The 8,874-nt window shown below is 37.9% G+C and overlaps 1 long non-coding RNA gene across 1 annotated transcript; it reads right to left on the reverse strand.

The window, feature by feature from the left end:
* Positions 1-599: 599 nt before the first annotated feature.
* Positions 600-2,695, reverse strand: LOC116144304. Its single transcript, XR_004130244.1, has 4 exons — positions 2,643-2,695; positions 2,302-2,387; positions 1,437-1,533; positions 600-739 (listed from the first exon to the last, which is right to left on the reverse strand). It is a non-coding gene; the product is annotated as an uncharacterized LOC116144304 (long non-coding RNA).
* Positions 2,696-8,874: the final 6,179 nt, after the last annotated feature.

Consider the following 8,874-nt stretch of genomic DNA (forward strand, 5'->3'; position numbering starts at 1 on the left):
AAGTATCTTGATATTTAAACCCCCAAAGTGTTTGGCTGAAATTAAGTAATCACTTCTGACAGTAGGAGGCAAAGATTAGCCAAAGGATGCAGTTTTAGTGACAAAATCTTACGAGCAAATCTAGACCATAATCTATATTTCTCATAAGTAAAACAAATCACAAGAGAAAAGTTTTCAAGTTGAACACTCTATCGCCAATAGAAGATCAATATGTGCACCATTGATGAAATCCAAACAATTTTAGATCTAAATTCTATTTGTTCTTTATATTCTCTTACACAAATTTAATAGACCACATATAAACACACTAAATAAATAAAGCAAAAAAGATTCATAAGTTCTAGTACAAAAGAGGGGGAAAAAAAGGAAGATAAGGTTATAGAAGAAATTGATGAATACATATTAAAAAATAATAATAATAAGATGACAAATACGTAAAAGTCCAGAAAGTACCGTATGGAAGTGCTTTCTATAGGTGTCCTGAAAGACATTGGAAACAAGGACCCGACAAAAAAGGAGTTGTCCCAAATGATAAGAGGAGAAAAATCATACGACGAATCAGAAAAAGGTCACAATTAAAACCTAAAACCTATTGTAACTTACCATGTATTCCTTTGGAGCGACCAATTACAGAGTTCCTTTACACATTTCAAGGCTCTCATCAGCATTCGTACGCAGCTACACCGACCATCTGGACCTAGATTGCAATGGTAGTCATGGTGAGTCTCATTAATGAACCCTGCAAAGAAAATTTCATTAGCACACTACTTCAACTGATATTAGCTACATGTCTGAAATTCAAGAAACGCCAATAAAATTGACTTAAAGAGTAGTAAATAAATCCTTCAATGAAATTGTCTCCTGGACATCAGTAATTACAACAAGAATGTATGATAAGCATACAACATTATCCTCTATTTAAACTCGAGTAAACAACTAAGCTATTGCACCCACTTCATGGGTGGCAAGTCAAACGCCCAAACCGAAGTTTCGCTGAGGAAAAACATTTTAGCTACATGATATATGTTCAGCAAACACTGAATGCCATTGACTTAAGGAATAACAGATAAACCCTTGAGAGTAGTTACTATTTGGACATCAGGAATTGCAACACTAATGTAGGACAAGTATACATTCTTTTCCATCCAAAACAACCCCATTTCATCCATTTACCTATGGTTGAACATGGTAACAGTATAACCATAATTTGGTTTCCCTTAGCCATCAATAATCACCTTTTCCTCATTTTCTTCCCCGCTGCAGATAATAATATCCACTTATTATGAATCTTGCAAATTCTGGAACTAGTGATTCCAAGATCTTGTAGGAACTGCCAATTTAATTTACTATTCATCCTAAACAGGTCACTAACAATGACAATGTATACAACTAGAGGAAATTAGACATTCTTAGGAGTAATAGTTGAAAAAATGCACCTGAACAATACATTTGCTGAATCGAGAAAGTGTCCACCAAGAAATACTCCGTATTAGAGGAAACTTATCATCTAAAAGTGGGATAAGAAACGCCAATCTGCAAACATCAAAATTGTATTGCTTTTGATGAACTCAACATTCTGAGTCAGCGAATGAGTAGCCAGACCCAGAAAATAAAAATTCTTCATTTTGTGGGACAATTTGTGCACAAAGGTAATACTCACTACTCATTAGAGGGTGGAGAGAAACTAAGAAAATATGAATAATTTATAATTAGCAGCGCAACATGTATTATAATTCAAATATGCAGATTAAATCATGAGTAAATGGAGAAATAACACCCATGGAAAGAGACACAAGATTTTACATAAAGGCTTCTTCAAGAAGAATTATGGATTAAAAAGACGAAAATATTAAGGAATGCTGCAGAAGCAATATCAAAAAGGGAATATAAATGTAACAAATTGGTATTAAGCATAGCTCTAATTTTCTTTAAAAAAAAATGATTTAAGCATTGTATTCACACCAATTACATACAAGCCATTTGCAATCAGATTATAAAATCAAGATCATCCAACAAAAGAGAATAAAAATAATGATGTCACAAGAATTCAACAAGTACTGACACCAGCTCTTGGCATATTTACACTGCATCATTATGAAATGTTTTCAAAAATAGTATTGCACACTAGAATAGCATTTTCATATTCCCACCAACATCTTATAGTATATAACATAGAAACCTAGATACATACATGATTAACAAAGAATTGCCTTGATGTTTAATTTCCACGTGTGCCAACATAATGAGTATTAAACTACTAGTCAAGACATTCAGATTTATTTTTGTAAAGCAGAGGATTACCAAAATTTACAAGCTTCAAGAGCCACTTCATCATCAGCATCCTTGTTGACTTGTAGCATGTATTCAATCACATTCCTTAGATGTGGCTGAAACAGTGCACGTCATCATCAATAACAAAAGGAGAAGGGTGACATACATAGAAAAAGACAACAAACAATACAAAATAATGATATAGAAACTAAGAAATCATAATAAAGGGTCTATTCAAACCCTTCAACCAGACTAGATTACAAGAGATGAAATAAAAGTGCATAACATCCTGCCAAAATAAGACCAAAAAGAAATATATGTAATAAAAAAGAAAACATGTGATACTAAAATAAAACAAGCAAGAAACTCACCTCCAAGAAAGATGGACAGACTTCAATTAGCTGAACATATGTTGCACAAACCTATTAAGTTGAAATAGACAACAAACATATGAGATCGCAGCCAAGCTTATAAACAACTTAAATTTCAATAATCACTATATCATAAAACGATAAGATTATAGTCTATTTACAACCTCACTTCAAGAACCATAATGTTATTGGTCAAGATCAGCAAATGTCTAGTTCGCTTTGTTGGAGTTGTCAACTACTTCAACATTAATGGGTTAAATAGATGCATTCGGGGGTCTTGCTGCCCGGTCAATGGGCGGGGCCCTGCTCCCCGGTGAGTGGCTGGGGGCAGTTTGGGCCTTTTCCATGTATAACTGCTGTATGATTTTTTTAAGTCATTAATTCCTTGTTGGGTTTGGACTTAGGAATATGAATCCTTGTAAAACTAGGTTTTGTCACTTTAAACCTAGTATATAAACATATTTTTCTCTTGTTATGAGGGTGATAGCAATCATAGGGCAATTCATTCATTGTAAATGAGAGAGGAGAGGAAGTATTGCAATAATATTGACTCGACTGGACGTAGCCCATATTGGGTGAACCAGGATAAATCGCGCGTGTCATTTTCTCTATGTTTATTGTCTGTGATTTGTTTTATTGTTATTTTGTTCTCGTTGCTGTCTCTATTTCGTTCACCCTTGAGATGTATGTTATCATAGAATCCATTCAAGAAAAAACACCATGACTAGATAGCTAAGACTTCATGGCCAGAAACAGTTTTGTTATGCCTAAAAAATTAGGGCTGACGTTAGCCTACGTCAGTGAGTACCAATCAGATTTCAGGAAGGCTTTGCGTCGCCTAGGAGCTGCCACGTCGCTCCATGACAGAAAGAATATGGTTGTCATTAACTTGGCAGATTCAGGTTTTGTCTATGAGTGATTGAGGGAAGCACACCTGTCCCAACCCTAGGTAATTTGAGGATATTTCCTAAGTTATCAGCCAATGGGAGGCAAGGAAGGACTTGCACGACACCTACCCACTTGTAGATTTGTGATCATTACCTTGAATTCCTCTACTATAAATAGAGGGCTCCCCCTCTCATTTTCGAGATTTTGATACTAAACCTGCTATCTAATTGTAATCTCTATTTTTAAAGCAAAGATAACCTACAAGAAAGAGACCGACTTGATATTCTCTCTGAATACTCAGTTATTGTACCTCTGCTCGCTATTCGTTATACGCGACCTCTTATAATCTCTCATATATAAAAGAAGCAGTGGACGTAGGATTTGCTTTAAGCATCTAAACCACTTTAAAAATGATATATCTCATTTATTGTTTAGTCTTTGTATCTGATTATAATCATTCACATGTAATTTCTAAGAACAGCTTAACACTTTGCACGTGCGAGTCGTTGGTGTCAAAATCAAGCATTAATAGTTTGGTGCTAGAAGGAGGGCATATTTTATATTTTCTCTTCATTCATAACCTCTGATCAATCAGTTCTACTTGTGAACAAATGGCTTATGGCCTTGAAACTGAGTGAACTAGCACCAACAATGAGGAAATCCCCCGAGTACAGATGTTACTTCCCTTGAAGTACCTTTAACTCCCCAAGGTGCTGCGGCAGATATTCCCTCGACCTCTCAGCTCGATCTAGCTCTGATGAGTTACTTGGAGAGGTTCAATAATACTCTCCAAATGGATAGCCGAAGGCTAGATCGTTTGGAGTAGTTCATGCTGCCCAACTCTGATAAGGTGGTACCACTTCCAAAAACACTTGTAGGTCACTCTAAAGCGTGGAAACGGGCAAAAACTCATACTATGCACTACAGTGCACAAAAATAAGGGAAAGCAAGGGCTGTCGATGGGCCAAAAAGTTCAAAAAGGCCAGTGAATATTGGTCATGAAACAGGTAGAATACCTATAGCTTTACGACTTGGTGGTATGTCACATCAAGAGTTGTCTCATGCCACATCTCATGAGCACCCCTATAAGAGTGCGTGGCATGGACATTCCCACTATCGCTAGAATGATGGTTTAGACCATCACCACGAGGGAAATACCCATCGGACGCGGGTGGATTCTGACCATCGCAGAGGTTGGGATAACTCCCCTAGCCACTCAGTGCCTTTACATGGCTCCAGCTAGCATGTTTCAAGGTACGCCAAAGGCTTCGGTCGAGGCGAGGAAGAGTCTGATTTACGGTTTTTCCTTAATCGCAATCGTGGGGAGCAAACCCACATTGCTAAAAGTGATCCTCAGGTGACTTTGCTTCCTCAGATTGAGGAGTTACAACGAGCTCTAGATAAGCTTAAAGCTCATCAGAATGAGTGAGGCCATGTCGTTGAGGCGTCTCCCTTTTCTCCAGCAATCTTGACTACTCCTTTCTCGTCGAGATTTAGAATGCCCGACATGCGAGCATTCGATGAGAATTCTAATTCGCAAGATCATCTCTCTAAGTTTAACGACCTTATGAAGCTTCAACAAGTTTCAAACTTGGCGAAATGTCGCTGCTTAGTAGTGACTCTAACTACCCATGTTAAGCTTTGGTTTAGATCGCTTTTGCTAGGATCTATCAACTCATGGCAGTAAATAAGTTCATTATTTTTGAGACACTTCTAGGCTAATAGGAAGTTCTCAACGTCGTTGAGCTATCTAAGCAACATACGGTATGAGAGGAATGATTCCCTTCAATCTTATATTGACAGGTTCCACAAGGAGCTTCATAAGGTGGCTAATACAACAGAAGATTCGGTTCGAACTCTTATTATTATGGGAGTCCCTTTTTATCAGGTCTTCAATGGCATTGTTCAAATCTTGGCACTTGTTTGTGTTGTGCCCAACATCTCGGTGGTATCGACAATACTTTTGTCGATCTCTTCTACCTGAAGCCCCCCTTATTCTTTCTGGAGTGGGTAGTCTCTTCGCCTCATGGGAGACTTCGTAGATGCGGGCAATGTCTTGAGTGAAAGGGTTGTATTCTGTATACTGGGAAAGGGCCGCTTGTCTCTATGGTTATCTATTTTTTGTCTTTTCTAAAACCTATTGCAGTCCTTGTCACTGCGGTCTTGTCCCCCACGCTTATCCAATAGGCGATCTTATCGCTTGTCCGGGGTCTCTCGCATCGAACTTCTGGCCAATGTCTCCAGTGAGCTTTCTACATGTTGGTGTTTTGCGACCATCTAATAGAACTTGGCCAAGCTTACATGATCTTCACTTTAGAGCTCTTTCCACAACTTTATATTCAGCCTGATCCCTGTAATCAACAAAGTTCGAATGGACTCCTCAGGTGCATCTACAACCTTTGCTTGTTCGTTTTGGAATCTCGTCAAGTACGAGGTTAATGTTTCATCCCTCTCTTAACGAATGTTGGTCAAATAGCTAAGCAGTATTGTGAACTACCTCCTTGCTTAAAATTGCTATAAATATAGCGAGGAGAATTGTTACCAGGGGTTGATGGAGTTTGCCTTATGCCTCTTATACCACCTCTTGGCATCCCCTACTAGTGTGACTGTGAAACACCTACACTTCGCCAAATCAAAGACCTATTGCAGCCCTATCAGATCGTTGAAATTATCGAGGTGATCTCTTGGGTCCCCTCTCCCGTCAAACTTAGTTTTTGGCACCCTGAATCTTTGCGGAAGTGGGGCCTGTTGAACTTTCTCTGTAAATGGGGAATTTACTATTTCCTCTACTATGCCATTCTGGTAGGCTTTCAAAACGTCGAGTATTCTCTGCACATAATCTAAGTCTTCATTGTGGTTGCCTTGCCTGGCTTTGTTCAACCTCACTTCGAGCAAATGAGTTCGCAAATCTGTCGCTTGCAAAGCTGCATTATTGTGTGTGAAGTTGGGTCATGATGGCTAAGCAGATAAGTGTTATCATGCTCGTCGGTTCGTTGCTCGCAATGTCAGTTACAATTAGAACGTTGGTCATTGCTAGATTGGCGCACATGGCTCGTCTCGTGAGTTGGCAGGGATCAATCTTGTCTTGGGCATGGGTTAATATCGGCACGATGACGCTGGGGATATCATCGAGCGTCTCAGGGATGACCATTGTCTTCACTCTACCCCAATGGTTGTTTCCCTGGCCACCTCGCGGGGTTAGTTTGCCCTTGTGACTAGCGCTCATGAGCGGAGTGCAACTTGCGATGTCGGGGGTGCTAGCTGCCTCTTGGCGTCGATGAACCAAACTGGCCACTTATAGAATTCATACCTGTAGAGGTGGTGCTAGTGAAGTGCGGCTGGTTAAGATTCTGGACAAGTGGTTGTTGATTCCTCAACTCAACCACATCTTGTTGCATCGCCTATGCAACCATCATTTTGATCATTTCCACCAGCTAGCCGTTTTCAGGGTTTGACGTCCCTGCCCTTTGGTTATTCACAACATGTTGAGTTGGCGACATGGGTGGTCGACGTCTAACGACGTCCTGTTGTACCTCTTGATAGGTGGTTTCCACTTTCTTAAGGTTTTAGGTGGTGGTCTTTGATTTGGTGTGCACCATTGTGGGCTTGGATTGGGTAGATTGTCGCGACTGTTCGTAGGAATTGCCGTGATGTTGGTGGTAACTTCCTTCTAGCGCCAAAATGTTGACATAGAAATTTGCACCAACTAGAGAATTCTGATCAACCTTAATGGGACCAAAATGGTGCGTGTGATTACGGGTGATCAGTGATAGACAAATATTGAGTGCAATAAAATAAATGACAATAAGAATTTTTAAAGTGGTTCGGCGAGGTAAACTCTTTAGCCTACGTCCACTATTTTTGCATTTGTTGTGAGAGCTTACAGTGAGAATTTTGTGTGAAAATCGTAACCCCTTTTTCATCATTTGAGAAGGTTTATATACAAGGTTTCATCATTTGTTGTGGTATTACTATGGATGAAATTAAAGCATATTATATTAATTTTCCATTTCAATTCCCTCACTGACAACTTAACTAAACTATAAAATAAAATGGATAATTTTTGAGAGCTTTTACAATAGGTTTTCCCAGTTATTCAAACATCTTTAGCCAATTGATCATCCCATTGAGGCTAATCCAAGAATGGCTTGATTTCTTCTTTCCCTAGACACCTTTCCAAAAGTTTACCCATCTTGTCTACCAATTACTCGTAAAATGAATCCTAAGAGTCAAACTGGTCCTATGAGTGAGAATGATGCTTGAAGCAAGGTTAACATGATGGTGAATATGATGCTAAAACTGAAGACCGTACTAAACTTAGTAAATCATCTCATGCTAAAATTGATCCTAAACTAGAAATTAATACTGATTTCATTGGTTGAGCCTCTTATTAATTGGATGTTCACTAATTTGTCTTCAAGATTAACTTACAATCTAGTAATTAATTGTCAAACAATGTATACTCACCAAGGAATTTTTGAGCCTCTAGTAGTTTCATTAATGGAGTTTTTTGGATTATTTACCATAGCTCAATCAAGTTGATGCCACACTAAGATCTAATCCCCTCTACCTAAGCGATTGGATTATTATGCATATACTTTGGTTGATCTCTTTCATATGTCTAGTGTAAGATCAAATTTGGCATTTTCAAGTCTATTGATAACATTCAGTTTATACATGGTGCCTCTCTATCGATCAACGCTTTAGCAGTCAAGTTTTACTTAACAGGAGAGGATCATGGAAACCCTATGATCTAGTAATTTAAGGAAATAAGATATTTACTACTTGTTATATTTAGATTTGATTCCCTACAGTTGAATTTATTATTTAGGCTAGACTGAACGAGCTATTGCAAGTATATTATAGTTGTATGTAAGACCTTGATGGATTGTTCAAAACAAATATTTGATCTCTCCCCCTATAATCTGTTTCTTCGTCTAATTCCTTTGTTTTCTTTCCATTCTTATTATCCAAAACAATGACACATAATCCCTAAGAATACATTCAAAACTCTACACCAAAATAACCATGTGACTTTGATTATATTAAAGAAATGAAAAATATCATGTCCAGGGGAAAAATAGCTTTTGCACATCATAACGGCTTAAGTGAACATAACTATTAATTTGAGGGAAGAACATCCTTACGTGATTGTTTTTTTTTTTTTTTTTTTTTTTTTAAGTAAAAAAATTGGATAAGAAACTATGAAATATGTATTATAGAAAGATCTAACAAAAGTGAATAAGCAATCCTCTAAAGAAAGACAAGCTTGAGAAAAAAGGATAAAAGGTATAGTATACCAGGCAACCCAAAGATGATAATCAGAAAAACATGACCAAAAAAT

This window comes from Pistacia vera, unplaced genomic scaffold (assembly GCF_008641045.1).
Source record: "Pistacia vera cultivar Batoury unplaced genomic scaffold, PisVer_v2 Contig441, whole genome shotgun sequence".
Classification (NCBI taxonomy): domain Eukaryota; kingdom Viridiplantae; phylum Streptophyta; class Magnoliopsida; order Sapindales; family Anacardiaceae; genus Pistacia; species Pistacia vera.